At 49.9% G+C, this 17,723-nt stretch overlaps 1 protein-coding gene across 8 annotated transcripts in view; it reads left to right on the top strand.

Moving 5' to 3' along the window:
- The first annotated feature begins 5,998 nt into the window (after positions 1–5,998).
- Positions 5,999–17,723, top strand: part of TNIP1 (TNFAIP3 interacting protein 1) — a 41,668-nt gene continuing 29,943 nt past the window's right edge. For 3 of the 8 annotated variants that reach the window (XM_015585311.2, XM_006906417.3, XM_015585310.2), the window contains exons 1-2: positions 5,999–6,157; positions 15,641–15,737. The gene's annotated coding sequence lies outside the window, so the exon portion shown is untranslated. Of the gene's footprint in view, positions 6,158–14,250; positions 14,357–15,640; positions 15,750–17,723 lie in introns of all 8 variants that reach the window. The other 5 variants (XM_025043046.1, XM_015585308.2, XM_015585307.2 and 2 more) reach the window with 4 other exon arrangements.

The following is a 17,723-nucleotide window of genomic DNA, read 5'->3' as shown; positions in this document are numbered from 1 at the left end:
CAGCAAGCGACAGCCAGTCTGGGAAGTGACAGGTGGGGACTGACAAAGAAGGGCCCTGTGTTCTGCCAGGGGGCGGGAAGGGGCCTCAGCTGGGCCTTGTGTGGCTGCCTAGCTCCTCCATCTCGGGGAATTCCCCTCCTGCCTAAAAGTCAGCCCAGCCCAGCCTCCTTCCTGCAGAAGGACAGAGAGCTGAGGAACCTTCACAGGGCCGCCAGCCCCCGCTGCACACACCCTCCGTCTCCTCCTGCCCTTCCCCAGGTGAGTGACCCAGCCTGGGGGCGGTGAGCCAGGACAAGGGAAAGGGCTTGGGCGCAAGGGTGCTGGAGCCACCAGACCGTCCCGGCTCTGGGCCAAAAGCCACCTGGCCTGAGCTTCCCTGCCAGCTGGGGTTGGCTGCTCCCGGCCCAGCTCCCTCTTCCCATCTCAGGGCTGGGGCCCTGGGCCTCTCGACCTCCTTGCCTGGCCTCATTCTCCTCTTGCTTCTCTCCCTCCATTTATTTCTTCTTCCTGCCCGCCCTCTTCTTGCCCTGCCTCCTCAACCAGTTTTTTCTCTCTAGTCGCTACTAGTTTTTCCAAAGGAAGGAAAAGAAAGGTCTATTATTGTCTTATCCTTTCCCCAAGAAAAGGGAGTAGGTTCATAAGTGTGAACACAGATGTTTGTGTGTGTGTGAGACCGTGTACCTGTTTGTCAGCGTGTGTCAGATCTCCTGAGGTGTATATGTGTATGTTCGTGTGAACGAAAGTGCGTGAGCATGTTTCTGTGTTTGTGTGTGAGTGTGTCTGGGTCTGGGTCATTACGTGAGTGTGTGTGTATTGATGTGTGAGGGAGAATATGAGTGTGTCTGTCAGTGTCTGGGTCATTATGTGAGTGAGTGTTTGTGTGAGGGGGAGTGTGTGCGTATGTGTTGGGCACTTTAGCAATCTAAACCTAGACAGGAAGCGACCAGGTGGGAGTCCCCCACCACCTTCCTTGGGGACGGAAGGCTGGGACCCTCCTTAATATTAGAGCAGGTGAATCTCTGGAGAGTTCCCCAACTGTTTACTTCTGGGGCAGCTGGACCTTTCTGTGGTTGAACCTTTAACAGGGAGCCCGAGGCACTAGGAGTGGGTGAAAGGCTGACAGACAGTGGTGATGCGGCCTCTTCTTTGATCACAAACAGTCCAGGTTTTCCAAAGCTGGTCAGAGGCCCAGCCCAGGGAAGTCCCTGGCAAGGAGCGGCAAGGAACGAAGGCCAAGTCACGGTCACAGTGGCTCCTGGGCTAGAGAAGAATGGAGGGAGAAGCAGGAGGGGTCCTGGAAGGGGAAGCAGGAGAAGACCTGGGGCGAGGCTGGAGGAAGATTGATCTCAGGCCCTGTGAGGGCTTCCCAGGGTTAGGAGACGCTCTGGTTCCCGTGGGCCTGCCTCCCTCAGGGGCTGGACTGGGCTGGGCCTGGCTGACCTCTTCCTACTTCCAGGAGGATGACAAGGGGTGAGCTTGGATCCAAACCCAGATCTGGCTTGACACCCTGACCTGGAGACAGAAAGCCTGAGGGAGAGGAGTTGGAGAAGCGGAAGCCTGGGGCTCCTAGGAACTGTGGGAGGGGCCTGGTTAGGCCACGTAGGCTACAAGGCCTGGAATTTCCCCCAGTGTCACTATGTCCTTTCCTCTCCTCCAATGGTGCCCTAGAAACCCTAGAGTAACAGGTCCAGGGATGCAAGGGAAACAGTTGGGATGGAGAAAGAGGACAACAGGAAAGACCCTGGAGAAAAAAATCAGGAGAAATGCCTTCTAGGCCTGGCACTTCTGAGAACACACTTTGTGACGTCTAGGGCAAGTTTCTCCACGGCTCTAGGCACTGGAGTCCTCACTGGAAAAAGGAGAGACATCCCTGCCCACCCTATAGAGCTGATGGCCATAATTATCTTTGCTGCCTTTCACTGATGGTACTTTGTTCACTTCGCCCTGTGCATTGGGCGCTGTTCTAACCTTATGGATAAGGAAACAGGCAGAAAGCAATCACGAGGGGTAAGTGGCAGGGCTGTGATCAGCCCAGGTCTGCCTGACTTCAGAGTCCACTCTCTAACCCTTGCAGGATTTGTCACTTGGAGGAGAGGCAATGGTGGATATGATATAGTTTAGTTCACCTTAGGGTACTGAACGAATGCAAGTTTAAGGCTATCTTCCCGCCGTTGTATCTATGCCCTCATGCAGTTATCTGAGAGGTAGGTAGAGAGAATTAAAAATGCCTTCTAGGGCTGAGGGTGGGAAGCAGAGACTCTAGACTCTGCTCGCTTATTTATTTCTTACCTAAAAAAAAAAAAAAAAATGCAATTACCCAGCACAACTTCAGTCAACATCATGTGCTCGACATGCATTTCTCATTTAACTATCACTAGAATCTTTCTCGTATACACACACACCCAATACCAAAAAGCACCTAGAATCCACAGCGGGGCTTTACGGTCCTGAGACCGCCTCGGGCTGTGGAGACAGAGACTGGGACCCAGACCCAGAATTGCTCTTTTCCTTGTTCATTAACTGCTCACCCTGAGTTTCACTGATAAATCCCCAGCCAAGGCCCCAACTCACTAATTCACATACTGGAGTGACACATGTACTCGTTTGCTTTAGAAGCTCGGCTTTCCATTGGTGGGACAGGTGGAGCTAGCACTGCTCTGGAAGCAGGACACTCGGGTTCTAGTCCCAAGCGCTAATGGTAACGTCTCTGTAAGACCTCCAGGGTACCCCTGTCCCCCTCTGGCCCTTCATTCCCACAGGACAAAGGCTGCATTTGATCCTTCTTAACATCCCTTGCTAGCTGGCAGGACTACATAGTACAATGTTTAAGAGCGTTGAGAGTTTAAGAGCCTGGATCTTTCTGCTCCCGTTACCTGTTGTTGTATGAGACCTTTGCAAGTTAGATAACACCTCCAAGCCCTAGTTTCATGTGTGAAATGGGAATGATAATGGTCTTGACCTCAGAGGGTGGATGGGAGATATATTATGTAAAAATGTAGGCCTAGCACACAGCTAATACTCCACAAATGTTACCTTTTAACAGTTTTTAATATGCAGCCTCCACTTCTCTTTAGGCACTTGATTTAGAGCTCAGTTATAGGTGTTTTGGGGGGTATGTTTTTTATTTCCCTAAAATGTGAATTTAGGTCTGACTTCGGAGCAGCCTTGGTGGAGGTGGCAGAGGGGGAGAGAATGGCAGAAAGGAGAGTGGGAAGCTGCATATGTTCAAACAAAACAATAAAACAAAACACAGGCCTTTTGATTCTCCTCGCAGGTGGGGCTTTGTGCAGGTGGTTGTTGTCACTCTGGAAGAACAAGAGGTTCCCAGCTGCCTGAGTCACTTACCTCCCAGCATCAGGCCCAGTTTCCTGGCTTGGAAATCACCTTCTATATCTGGGGGGAACAGGGGGTACAGGCTACAGGGCCTGTTGTTTCCCACCCTGCCAGGCCCCCAGAGTATAGGGTCTCATAGTGGATGTGGATGGTGGGATGGAACCCGGAAGACTGTATTCCTGGGTTTAACTGTGAAGTTCTACCCAGTACATGAATCTACATCCATTGTTTTTCAAATGCCTTCTGTGTGCCAAGCTTTGGGCTTTATTCGCATTATCTCATTTATCCTCATGATCACCTCAGGGGTAGGTACAATTACTATCTCCATATTTCAGAGAAGTGCTGAGGCTTAGAGAGGCCACCCAAGTAGGAAGTGGTTGAGAAGGGGCTAGAACCCCATTAGTTAGATCCATAGCTTGTGTTCATAACGAGTATTGCTGAATTTTTGTAAGAAAGTAAGAAAAAGGGGGTGGCTCCATAGTGTGGTTAGCACGTTTGCTTTACACGCAGAAGATCCTGGTTTCGCACCCCAGGTAAAGCCACGGACCATACCCCAGGTGCGCCAGGCTCCCCCCAAGTGCAGCCCCGAGCGTGTGGGAGGAGCCGCCTCGTTTTCAGAAATCCAGTTCTTGAGGGGAAACCACAACATCTATAGGTCAGAGGTGGAATTGGGCAGGGGGAGGGAGGGGTGGATTAAAGAGAGGAAAAAAAGAAAGCAAGCAAGAAAAATCATGACATTGTAAAGACAATATGGTGCAGTGGAAAGAGCACATATGTCTGGGAGCCAAGGTCCTGGGTTCCAGCCCTGGTTGCCTCACTCAATGTCTGTGGCCTTGAACAAGTCCTTTACTACACTGAGGCCTCAGTTTACCTACCTGTCAAATAAGGGATTGCGATCAATGGTCTCTAACATGGTGGATGTTCTGAAGTCAAATTAAGACTTAAAAGGATGAGAGGGGTGGGTGTGGTTATGACTTTGAAGAGATGAATTGTAATTGTTAAGAAAAATTACCCAAAAATAGCAATATCAGGCAAAAAAATGACTGTGATCTTTTTATGTCATACTAGAGCATTGTCCAAAAAGCCCACACAGGAGTTCATCTGGGAATGAAACTATTTGCCTAAGTCTCTAAGATCAGACAATTTATAAAAATAGCTGAAATAGACTGGAAACAAAATGCAAATAGTTGGAAACCCTTCATTTTTTTTAAAGTAAATTTCAGTGTTCATGAGAAGATTTGGGTTGGGATTAGGAATAAAGCAATCTAGGAAGAGGCAGTCTGGGAGGTACAAAGAGCAGGAAGAAAGCCGGTTTGGGGAGGGGAGGCAGTAGATAGAGGTGATGCTGGGGAGAGTCGACACAAAGATTCTTATCTCTCTGTGCCCTCACCTGTTGGTGACACTCAGTGGAGTTTTGGTGTTTGCATCCCTCATTCCTTCTCTCTCTTCAAAATCAGGGTAGATATATACTTATTTTCATAATTAAAATGAACTAGAATTAATATTGTTTTGAGAATTTGGGAACACCTTTGAAGTACTTGAAAGCATCCCAGGATGTCACAAAGCCTGAAAGAATTCTTGTATTAAGCATATACTTGGGTAGGGTATGTGTGTGTGTGTGTGTGTGTGTGTGTACGTTCCTGTGCGCGTGTATTCATACAGTCACAGTTGATTGACAGATCTTTTTGTAAAATGAGGGCCTGTGTGAAATAGTTCCCCAAATCCTTTGAGAATGAAGACTTGTCAATGACTGTTTTCAACAGTGTCAGTGAAATGAGTTTTTTGTGATAGGTTTTTCACAAAGATATATTTACTCAATTTAAAGAGCTGTCCTTTTTTCCAAGATCAGGCCCTTCTACTTTCTGAAATTAAAACTTACCCTCTTTTAAATAAAATGATCTTAAAAATAAGTGTTCCCAGCTTAAACTAAGTTACTGTTCCATATGGATCTGGGAAATCCCACAGCTTATTTGAATGATCTGACCCACATAAAGTATACCAGGTAGGCAGGGCAGGAGGCCGGCTCTGGATTTGCCCACCTGGCTTTGAATCTTGGTTCAGTCGCTTACTGAATTATCTAACCTCTCTGTGCTTCATATATTTATTTATGGCTAAAAAAAAGGGGGGGTGGGGGATAAAACCCATCTCAGGAGGGTGGCTGCGTAAATTAAAGTAAAGCATGCAAAGTGTTTACAGCGTCTGGAGCAGTAAATGTTAGCAATAACAGTAAGATTCCTGAGGGGTCCATGCAGCTCGCAATTTCTATGAGCTCTGCTAAGAAGTCCGGGAGCAACCGGACCGAACTCTGGGGCCCTGAGCACTAGCTCTGCGTTAGTTCCAAATGACTACGTGCCTTTTGGCAAGTTCCTTCCCTGCTCTGGCCTGGGTGACCCTCCGCACCAAGAAGGAGTGGTCACTGCGGCTCGTTCTCGCTCTGAAGTTCCGGTTTTCAGGGTGGCCGCAGCCTCATTCCGGCACCCGGGGCTTCCGGGGCACTGAATGCCGTGAGGAGCTGCCCGGACCCAGGACGCGATACCCGCGTCCACTAGGCCAGCTCTCCGGCTGTTTACCTCGCTCGGTCCCGCCCCGGCGGCAGCGGGCACGCCCAGAGAACGCGGCGCGATTGGACGAGCGACCTGTCAATCGTCCGGGACTTTCCCAGGGGTTGGGCAGCCCGGCCCCCAGCACTTCCTCGTCCCGACCCAGTCCCGGGAGCCGGTAGAGTGCTGCGGAGCCAGAGCCTGGCCTGGGCCGCTAGCTCGTCCCCGGTCTCAAGGCTGGACGCAGAGAGTGGGGAGCTGTGCCCCCAGGGCCCCACCCTCGGGTAAGCCGGCCAGGCCGAAGCGGGGATGGAGCGGGAGGAAGGGAGTCCTGGACCGGGCCGTTCAGAGCTTCGGCAGTGACTGGGCGTGGGGTGGGAGGTCAGGACCGGCCAGGTGGCCTGGGTTCTCGGGCTCTTGGGCTCCCGCGCGCGATGTCGCAGGGCGCGGGGCACCTGCCGGGGTGGCTGGGGTCGGACTGCGTGGGGAATCCCTGCCCGGAGCGGAGGGTGGTTGCGCGTGCGCACTGCGCGGGTGAGCGCGTCTGGAACCCGTGCTGGCGGCTGGGTGCGGGGCATGTAGGCGGTGTGCACCAGCCAGGTGGGGAGGAGTGTGCGGGCGTGTGGGTCTGTTTACAGTGTGGGAGACCAGTTTTGGAAGCAGTGTGCACTTGTAATGAAGAGGAAAATAATTTATTGGGAGCTTTCCAAGCGCTGATTTTAACCCTCTTTACATGTGTTAAACTCATTTAATATGTCACATCCATCCTCGAAATGAGTAGTATTATCTTTCCCATTTTGCAGTTTAGGAAACTGAGGCTGGGGTCACACAGCTAAGGAGTTGCAAAGTCAGGATTCGAAAGCTGGCATTTGGCTTCAGAGTTCTTGTTCCACTTTCTGTTGAGTGTGTGTGTGTGTGTGTGTGTGTATTTATATATATACATATATGTGTGTATGTGTGTGTGTGTGTGTGTGTGTGTATATATATATATGCAGCATTGGAGACATTTGTGTGCATGTGCAGGGTAGCTGTAGTGAATTTCTGGGAGTGATTTTGGGTGTAGAGTTTCTACTTATGGATGACTTTTCCATTGTAGAACATTTGTGTACGTGTATGTGTGATGTGTATGGAAGCTATGGCATTATACATCCATTAATTGTGTGTATGGAAGTGGGTGAGAGTTTTTGAGCTACATACTGGGTGAGAGATTGCGTTTTGGTTGAGGGGCGGGACTTTTGTGGATGATGCAGAAGAATCAAAAACATCCATCTCCACCTCCTTGCAGAATGACAGTGCAGCGAAATCTGTGGATTCCTAATGCATCATTTTTATTTCACAGTATAGTCAAAATGGAATTTAAGCAGCGCTTACTCACTTTCTAAACAGTGGGGTATGGTAGAGGGGAATTCAGCATCTGAAGAGAGGTCAGGAAAGGGGACTCTCAAATTTTTTTTTTATTCCTTGTAATGGATATTGCATTAAGAGGCTAGAATATTTTTTAGTACAAACTCATGGCAATCCCGCGATATTGTATTAATATCTCTATTTTATAGCAGCGAACCGAGGGCAGTGAAAAAACGAGTGATGGTAATAATAACAGCTTACATTTACGAGCACCTACCATGTGCCAGGCACAGTGCTTTACATTCAGTATGTCATTTAATCTTTTTAACAACCTGAGGAGGTCATCACTGTTAGTAGTCTTAATATTCAGTGAGGAAGCTGAGGCCCCAAAAGGTTGACTTGCCCAAGACTAGTAATTCTTTTTTCTTTTTTTTAGGCAAGCTTACAACCTCACAGATTGCAAGGACCTTGTCACCTTACAATCCCTTCTTTTTTAATATATTTTTTACACCTACAGCACCTGGTCTTCCATCCAAGTACTAACCAGGTCTGATCCCGCTTAGCTTCCAAGATCAGATGGGATCGGGCTTGTTCAGGGTAGCATGGCTGTAGACAAGACTAGTAATTCTTGAACCCTAGGCCATGTTCCCTTTTCACTGACCAAGGCTTCTGTCCTGGCTGTGTCCTGGGAAAATAATGTGATCAAGGACTGGCGCTTCATGGAAGCACTTGATCATGTCCCTCTGGAAGCTGTAGCCATGAGTGTCCTGTGTTCTACGTACTTTTGTGACCTTGTTTTCCCCCACCCATAGCTGTCCCATGGATATGGTGTGGCACTCATGCTGAGGGTTGGTGCCTGCCCTTATGCCCATACCAGGTCCTTTGGGGCCCCAGGAAGCTGTGGGGTCTGACTCATACCCTTACCCCTAGTGCTGCTTATGACTTGGGCCCGGATGTCCTGGGTTGGGTCGGGACAACCTGATTTGAGTACCTCAGAATCGTAAGAGGTCTTCTGTCTGCCTCCTTCTCTGGGCACTACTGGATCCTACCTTACCCCATACACTCATTGCGGTTTAGCCATGGCATCTACTTTTTCCCCCTCTGACATGCCAAGTTTGTACTGTTCCTTCTGCTCCTCCGACATGCAAGTATGTGCTGTTCGTTCTGCCTAGAACACCTTTCCCCATCTCTTTCCATGGCTGGTTCTTCCTTCTCTGTCAAGTCTCAGCTCAAATGTCACCTCTTTGGAGGGGCCTTCCCTGACCTTTCTATGCAAAGTAGCCCCTTTTTTCACTTTCTATCATAATACTATTATATTTTTTTCACATATTTATCATGCTCCGAAATCTTGTTTATTTGTGAATGAGAAAGTATACGCGTAGAACTTAGTGTCTGGCCTATAGTAATTTCAGTGTTTACTATGTTGTCTTTCTCTTTTCCTAGAATAGAAGGATGAGAGCAGGGACTTCTTTAGTTTCACGTGTGTATCCCTGACCCCCGGATAAGAGTGTCTGGGGTAAGGCTGTCCTGGCTTTGTTCATGGATGAGTAGAATTGAAGAAAGTAGAAAAATGGTACATTTCACAGATGAGGAAACTGAGGCACTTGTCTCAGAGCGCTACTGGCAGAGTCATGATGAGAACCAGAACTTGCTCCCCTAGGCATTTTTTTCCCCCTTCTGATAGTATGTAAACGTTTCTTGTGCTCCGTGCTGTGCAGAGTGGCTTGATGCTCTGGGGCATAAGGAAGTGGCTCTGCCCTCTAGGAACTTGTAGTGGGATGGGGAGAAGTTTGCTGTGAGCGCTGTCTGGAAGCCATTGTGTGCCAGCAAGTGCCTGGCAGTAAATCTAACTGGAGTGCGGAGCAGTTTGGGGGTGCTAGGTGGGCAGGGAGCTTCTGGAGGGAGGCAACTTTAATGCCAAGCCCTAGAAAGATGATGTGGTGCAGAGCAGGGCCTAGGTCCCTTCTGGAACTTAGGAGACTGGGTAGACTGGGCAGCAGATTTGGTATAAGGCTCTGCTAGGTTGGGGGAGCTGACCAGCTGGGCTAGGAAAAACCCTAAGATCTTGACTGCCAGGTAAAGAAGTGTCAGTTTTTCCATGCTGCCAGCATTGGGAAGTGGTTAGAGTAGTTGGTTGGCAAACTTAGCGTGCATCAGAATCACCTGTGTGGCTTGTTAGATCTCTGGGCTGTGCTCCCAGAGTCTGATCCAATAGGTACTGGTGATGTTGCTGCAGCTGGTCTGGGCCACTCTCTGAGAACCCCTGGTGTGGAGCGCACCTGCGCTGGTACTGCCTCTGCTTCCTCATCTGTGAGATTCTGCATGTCAGTGCTACCTTCTAGACAGGTGCCAACTAATGAGACAGTGCGTGTTAAGCACTCAGTGCAGGGCTAATGCCAAGTAAAGCCAATAGTAAATGCCCGCTGCTGACCTTTTTAACAGTGATAATCATGAGGATGGTCCATTTTTTCCATGCTTTGGGGAAACTTGCCTTTGACTCTCTGACACCTATGAGCCATGCTGTGTCCTCTCTGGCTAGGTCATCCTTGCTTTGTTTCAGAAGTCTTTTCATCCATTTGAAATAGTGGAAGCTTAGTGCAAGAGGCACAGAGGACATCTGGCCCAACTTCCCTCAGTCGCATTCAGCACCCCAGCAGGTGATCATCCAACCTCAACTTGACCCCCAGCCCAGAGTGAGGGAGCCTCTGCAGCCTCTCCCAGTGTTGTTACAGATGCTCGCTTTTGCATGCTCCCCTCCGTGCTCACCTGACCACTTTGAAGGAGGGAGAAAAGAAGAGAGGGAAGGCAGTAGCATGGTGTAAAGAGGGCGCAGCTGGCCAGAGACCAACATTCTGCTTTCCTGTGTCACTACTCTCCACGCAGCCTTGGGCAGGTCTCTTCCCTTTGCTGGCTTTGGTGTCCCAGCTGCATAATGAAGGGATTACACTGGCTGGTGTCTTAGGCTATCCTCTTCCAGCTCTAAAAACTCTGTAGCCCAGTGATTGGGCCACCCTCTGGCTTCCTTGGTTTCTGAGCTCTTCCTTCTGAGCCAGGCCTTTCTGTGCCTGCTTCTCGCTGTTGCGCTGCCACTGCTGCCTGCCCATGTGCCTGCCCCTCCATTCTCTGTTCCTCTAAGAAGGGAAGGTATCTGGGGCTGTCTGCAGAGAAGCAGGGAGAAGCTCCCCAGCTCCTAGAGACAGACCTGGGCAGCCATCACCACGTTCAGCTGCAGGAAGTTCTTGATGTTTTTCCCCATGACTGGCCCAGGACAGTCAGTCACTCGTCCGATAGGAACCGATGACTGGCCTGAGGAGCAGCCGGCTCTTTGTCTGAGGGCCTTCCTCCTTGGAAAGAGAAGAGTTTCCTTCTCTTCCCAAAGACCTCACCCTGAGGCTGTTCCCTGTATCCTTGAGCACCTATGCGGTGGACAAACCGGGTAGCCCAGGCAGATGTATGTGTGGTGGGGGAAAGGGTAGGGGGAAGGGTGCTGTGGGAGTCGAGTCATCAAGGAGTCATACTCAGAGGCCAGAGCTGGTATTTTTAGGTTGGATGTTGGGGGTGTCCCATGAGTCAGGGGTTTGGTCTCCACCCACACTAGAGAGCACTTGCTCCACTCTGCTAGCCGGCAGACTGTCCTCTGCCTTCGTCATGGCCCGTTTCATCAGAGGTCTGAGGAACTGTGGTCCCTCCACAGCCTCACTTCTGCCTCTGCAAATGCTACTACCCCCCACTCATGCCAGCCCCTGACTTTGAGAAAATACAAAGGGATCGTTCAGACATAGAGGGTAACATGCAGATACCTGGGACCCACCTATCTGGCTTAAGAAATACTATAACACATATTCTGTGCACCTGAAATGTCTCCCTGATCATCCCCTTCCCCTCCCCTCTAGAAGTTACAAGGCTTCTGAATTTAGAGTTTATTCTCTTGCATTCCTCTATAATTTTATTATAAATATATGCCTCCCCAAACAGTACGTAGTATTGTTTTGTGTATTTTAAAATGTTACCTAAGTGCTGTCAGACTTGACTCTTTTGCAGACTGCTTGTTTTGCTTAATATATTTGTGAGATTCATACATGTTTATATATCTAGCTCTGGGTCACTAAAGTTTCATTCATTTTTTTTATGGCTGTGTAGTATTCCCTGGTAGGAAACAGCCCCAGGATATTTACTCATTTTCTTCTTCATTAGGTAATTTCCAGCTTTTGCTGTTAAAACAAGACACTTTGGCTTTTAGCTGAGTATTGTCACCACCGTATAACTGTCCCCTTCCTAGCCCTTATGGCTCCTGATGGGGTCGCACTTTATAAAATCTGCAGAGAGCTCTATGGTTTCTAGTTGGTTCTCACATCATTTCATAGGGAGAAACAAGGCACGTGAGGTCTGCTTAGGGTTACCTGGTAAGGGAGCAGAGCCGGGATTTGAACCTGTTAAACCCTCTTTCCGTCATATTTAATATGAGAGAATTCACAGAAGTCGTCGTCTTCCCTCTTGAAGGGGGAGTTACAGGGCTGGAGAATCACCTTTGTGAGATAAACCAGCTTTGGACATATTGGGGACTGGGAGGCAGAGGACAGTCAGTCAAGTCCCCCATCTCTTTTGTCCCAAGGTTGGGCCTAGTTCCCTTTGTCCCTGTAGCTAATAGTTGTGCTCCTCCTGGGCTGGGCAAGGTCCCCGCTGCCAGGAGGGAAGCCGGGCTTCTGGTCATGGAGCGTGCGCACCGTGGGTCCCGGGAGCTGCGAGGAGGTGTGCCTGACGGGAGAAGGGAAGGGGCTGGAGTCGCTTGGGCTGCCTTCCCAGCCCTCCTTACATGGCTGTTGGCCTGGGGAGTGCAGGGCGGGGACCAGGGCTGTGACGATCAGGTGTAGGTTCTGCTTTGTCCCTTGGGAACTGTGTGGCCCTGAGCCAAGCTCTGCACCTGTCTGGACCCAGCTTCCTCTCCAGCAGAGCAGCTGTGAGGCCCGGTGTGAGGACCCACGGTCATGGGGGGAGCTTCGCACTTGTCCCCAGCCGAGCATAGTTATTGACAGTCTGGCCCTTACCACCTTTGTCACCTCAGGGCCAGCCCTGACCTTCCAGAAGCCAGATCCTTTCTGGCAGGTTCCAGGTGGAGACTGTCTATAGTTGCCAGCTCTCCATCCACCAAATTCGTTGATTAGAAAATTTGTCCTTGGACTTCGGCTCCTTATCTGTGATCGCATCACTATAGCCTTGTCTGTCCTCGTGAAGCAGATACATAGTAAGGAGGCTCTCACCCCTGCCAACAGCCCTCCAGCCTCTTTCAGAGCCAGAACAATAGGCCTTCCCTATTGTTCTGACCTTGTCAAACCCCTTAAATTAAAAAAAAAAATTATTACAAAATCTCCCTTTAAAATGTTACAAAATGACATGTGCTCATTGGAGGGAAAAATAACTCCAAAACTCAAGCAACAAACACAAAAGGCATAAAGCGAAGGTAAAAAAGTGAAGGCTTTCTCCTGCTTCCTCTCCTCTGCTCGTCTCTGCCACGATTTAAAATTAAAGTTTTAAAAACAGACCGAGTCCATTATTTCCTTTGTAAAGAGCTACAAAATTACCCCTGAGTTTTTTGGTTCTAGTCCCCCATTCCAAGTTCTCTAGAGCTGTGTACTAGTAGCAGTTTGGTGTGTATCTTTCCAGACCTCATGCACATTTGAGATTTATGCACACACACACAGAGTTGTGTTTTTTTAAAAATAGTTTCCTGTTACAGATGTACATCCATATTTTGCTTTTTCCGTTAATATTTTCTGGGCATCTTTCCATGTCATTGCAAAGCAGTCTGCCCCATTCTTTTTGATGGCTGCATTGTATTCCACTGAATGAGTAATTAAAGCAGGGCCCTCTTGATGGACATTCAGAACATTTTTGCTGTTACAAAGCATGTGGCAGTGCACATCTTTGTCCAGCCCCTGTGTACAGTACTGCAAATATTTCTAGATTCTTAGGGGATTACTCAATCAGTTACCTCTGGCCCTTTAGGTAATTGAAACCTCCTCAACCATACTTTTCTACAAGAGAACTTTGTTCTCAGCCTATCAGACATATAAGCAGGTTGCTGACATCACTGAAAAAGGGCACGCTTTACTGTGGGTGACCCAGCTATAAGAAAAACAAATGTACCTAAGGCGACATCAGTAGAAACATAATATGTAAAAGGGCGGAGGTGAAAGTTTCTGTTTGGTCAGGCAAACCACACCTGGAGTGCTGTGTTCAGTTTCAGGACCAGCTTCAGATAGGGTAGAGGTGGAGGGTTAAGGGGGGTGGTTGGGGAGGGGTGCGGAAGCCAATCCCTGTGAGGAGCAGTGGAGGGAACCAGGGCGGATTAGCTTCAGCAGAACGCTGCAAGGTCCAGTTCTCTTCAGGGCTGAAATGAAGAAGAGGGGCATCTTGTTCTTTATTTCAGGAGACCTCAGGGGCAGAGCAAGGGCCAGTGGAAGCAGAACTGGGAGTAGCCTGAGTACAGCCAGTGCTGGCTGCCTGGGAGGGCTCTTTGGGGAAGTCTGGACACTAAAGGTGATCAACCACAGTGCTTTGGCTCCCCTGGGGACTGGATAAGCAAGGACCGAATTTTTCCTGAGCTTCCTTCCAGTCTGAGAGTCTAAGCCCTGGTGACTCTAGGTGATCAAGGGCAGACTGGGACCTGATTGCATACAAAGTTAGAGACATGTCAAGACAGGGGCTGGGAACTTGGGGGCACATTCCAGAAAGCCAACAGCAGGACTGGTTTCCTCCACCTGAATCTCAGCTCACTGCCTCTCAGGCATTGCAGTCCAGTGCAAAGGGCACCACTGCTGGAGTCTGACAGGTCAAGGCTGAAGTCCTTGTTCTGCCACTAACCAACTATGTGCCCCGAGGCAAGTGGCTTAACCTCTCTGAGTCTGCTTCTGTGGCGAGAGGAAAATGAGGCATTGTGCATCATGACACAGCCCAGGTCGTGGCATATGATAGCACTTAACCACGTCAGGCCGTCCCCCGGCTTTAGTTAGATGCTCTTGGTCTTCTTTTTCAGTGGTTCCAGCTGGCTGATGGCCCTGGTCCACCCTCCTGTCCCCAGGCTGGTACTGTGGAGCTCGGGTCTTGGTGGCTGAGTGGAGACAGTGGGGCCTCCTCCGAGGGTGAGTCAGAGTAGAGGAGCAGAGGGAGGACACAGGGGAGACGGTTGTCGTGTTTGAGGGACACAGTCCTCAGGCTTGGCTGGAGCAAGGAGGAGAGGACACCCAGTGAAGGGCTGCAGATACCATCCAGGAGTTTCTGAGTGCTTTGGGGGAGGAGACAGCACCCCTCATAACGCTTGTGGGAGGACTGATGGGTCAGGGAGATCCACTTGGACTTTAGGAGGTTTTGGAGCTGGGGAGAGTAGCCTTCTCAAGATCAGAAGGTTGTAGAAAGGGGTGATAATAAATTGCAAGTTCTGGAATGTTAGAACTAGAAGGGGCTTAAAAGATTATCTAGTCTCCCTACTATATTATATTATTGCTATTGTTGCAAACCCCTCCCTTTAGGAAACGGAGGCCCAGTGAGGGGAAGGTGTTTGCCCTGGTGTACCTGGGCTAGATCCCACGATTTCTGAGCCCCAGTGCTTCATATTTCCACCTGACACCTGCAACCTCTTTATTATTGAATTGGTTGCAGAGACTTATTAAGTCCTTGGCTCCTCAATGGCGAGGTTGCTACGGTGGACTCCCTGAGAACACACTGTCCAAAGTAGGTGCTGTGTCTTTGCTGATAGTCATCAAGAGGGCACAGCTTGCTCTTTGATGGATGGACCTAGGGCCACAGTTGCCCTCACCGTGAAATGCGTGGGGACAGATTTTTGCTTTAGTTTGCAAGGTCCTTTCGTGATGCCTCACTTCCTCTCATCCCTGGGGGGAGGGAGGAATTGCAGGATATTACCAATTATGACTGAGGAAAATGAGGCTCAGGTGATTCCCAGTCTTGCATGAGTTTGGTACAGTGGTCTATGGGCTTCTTGTAACTACATATTCACTGGCTACAGTGTTGTACCAGTGTTCTTGCTTAAAGGTTATTTCCACTTACCAGAAATTAAGTAGATACCATGACCTAGCTTATTGAGCCAATGGAGGAACCTAAAACTCGTTAAAAGAAGGAGTATATGGAGCAGGAAGATTGGGAGACTTGGCCCTTACATCAGCTGAGTACAGTTATGGGACTGCCTCAGCCTTTTACTAAGGACCTGCTATGTACCAGGTACTTAGCTGGGTATTATACACACTTTATTATTATTTTGGAAATTTTATGATAAAATGAATGTGTTCCTTGTTAGATAAATTAAATGATCAGGAAGTGTAAAGTGAGAACTCTCTTCCAACTGTACACATATTGTTTTATTTAATTGTTTTAATCTGGTACAGGTAGATTCTATTATTCCTATTTTGCAGATGAGGCAACTGAGGCCCAGAAAAGGTGAGCGACTGATCCAGTATCACACAGCCTGCAGGGGTGGACAGAGCTGGGACTAGAGTGAGGCAAGCACAGGTGAGGCCCCAGGTGCGACACGTGAGGAGGGCTCTTGCTCCGGGTTGTGTGCTTGCACTTGAGCACCCCCTTCCATGTTGCACCCCGCGTGCCTTACCTGCTCCATGCTAAGATCCTGCCCTGTTTGAACCCTTTTTCCTAACTCTCCAGTGTGCTAGGTCCCCTCTCTTTCCTAGACTTGCTGGTAGCTTTCACAGCTTGGGTCCCTGTCGCTCCTTAGGGCAGTGCTAAGACATCCCCTAGTGTCACTCTAGTGCAGGCTCCTCCCCGTGCACATGAGGGACCCAAGGTGCAGGAGTGGATGGGCTCGCCCATGGCCATGAGAGCAGCAGCAAAGTAGATGCCAGGATCCTTTGACTTTCTGTCCTCTGCGTCCCTTCCTGGAGACCCCTTCCCTTTACCCCTCTGTCACCCCCACCCACCAGTGTCCCTGGCAGTCCTTGCCTCTGCCTGGGGAAATAATCATTGGCCACCGTGACCTCCCAACTCGCAATACCAGAAATCTACTCAGACTTTTCCCTTTGGAGCAGGGAGAACGTAACTTCCAGCAGGGTCACAGGGTATAGGTTGTCCCAGGATGCAGCCCAGGCCCAGCAGCATTGATTGAGCTGATTAAGTTCCCAAGTGGGCCTCCCTATCTGTCAAGCAGATATCAGTTGTGCCTTTCTCTCAAGGCTGTTGTAACAATCACATGGACAAACAGTGCTTGGGAAACTACTAGGTATTTTGCAAATGTTGCTGGCTATGCAGATTCATATCATTTGGGGGGCCAGGGAGCCCCCCCTCCTAGAGTCAGCACATGACTAATCACAAGAGAGCCTCAGATAGGCTGAAGCATTTTAGTGCAGAAGCTGGAATGTAAGTCTAATTCCAGATCTTGCCTTTTTCAACCCTTTTCTTCTTGAGTGGAGGCTTTGATCTGGGCCCACGCTCCCACCCCCTCACACTCCCTTTAGCTGCTGCCTGTCACCCCGTCACACTGCCACCACCTCCTCCTCCTGTTTTGGGCTGGTGGCTTCTTCAGTTTCAACAGCATCACTTCAATCTTGATACTCTGTGGTTGCCGCCTGGCCTGTCTGTCTGGGCCCCTTTTTGCTCCCAAACTGGGCCTTTTTGGTTCCAGTGGGCACCCCTAGGCCCCTTGGGGCGGGCTGTGGGAACTCCCCCCCCCCGCCACCCCCACCCCAGCTGAGGTCTTGTTTTGGAAGAAGGTCTGCGCTGACTGTTTCTGTTTGGGGAGGCAGGTTGGTGTCCCACTGCTGGAGGGTCCCCTGCTGATCTGTAGCTGCTGAAACCAGGCCCAGGATATGGAGTCCAGGCCAGACCCTGAAAGAACATGGAGTGGGGCCTCTGCTTTGCAGTGGGATCCCAGTGCAGGAACAGGAACAGAGGGCAGGGGTAGCGGGCAGGTGGAGGGAGCAGGGACCTGGTTCCAGCTCCACTCTACTCTGACTTTGATGACGTTGGTCTTCATGCTCTGGCTGTGGCAGACAGCCCTCACGCCATGAGGTGTGGTCAGCTGGGCTTGTGCCCCAGGACCCCAGTGTGAGGGACAGGGTCTGTGACAGAGGGGAACAAGCTATCGGTCTTGGGGGCAGGAGAGTGATTCATCCCCTCATTCAGAGAGTTCCTGGATGCCTGGGAATGGGGCTTGGCCGGGTTCCCTTGGGGATCCCCATCCAGCTCTGTCATCCTGGGAAGGATTCCTCTCTCCAGGAAAAGTTACAAAAACCACACTGACTAGGAGGAGAGTTCCTGCCTGCCTAGTAGTCATCCTGTAACTGCCGCCGACCATCTGGCCGTGAGGTCAGCGGGATGTGGAAAGTCCCCATTTCTCTCTTTGTCTTTACTCCAGAAGTCCAGGCCCTCCCTTGGGTGGCTCCTCTGATCTCCAGAGAGGTTTTTCTCAAAAGTCGGCTGTTTTGTCTTTGTTCCCACTGCCTGGCAGCCTGTTCTCTCCCCTGGCCCCCAAGCTCTGCCTGCCGA

Source organism: Pteropus alecto, unplaced genomic scaffold (assembly GCF_000325575.1).
Source record: "Pteropus alecto unplaced genomic scaffold, ASM32557v1 scaffold40, whole genome shotgun sequence".
NCBI lineage: Eukaryota > Metazoa > Chordata > Mammalia > Chiroptera > Pteropodidae > Pteropus > Pteropus alecto.
This window is presented reverse-complemented; position numbering and strand designations above follow the sequence as displayed.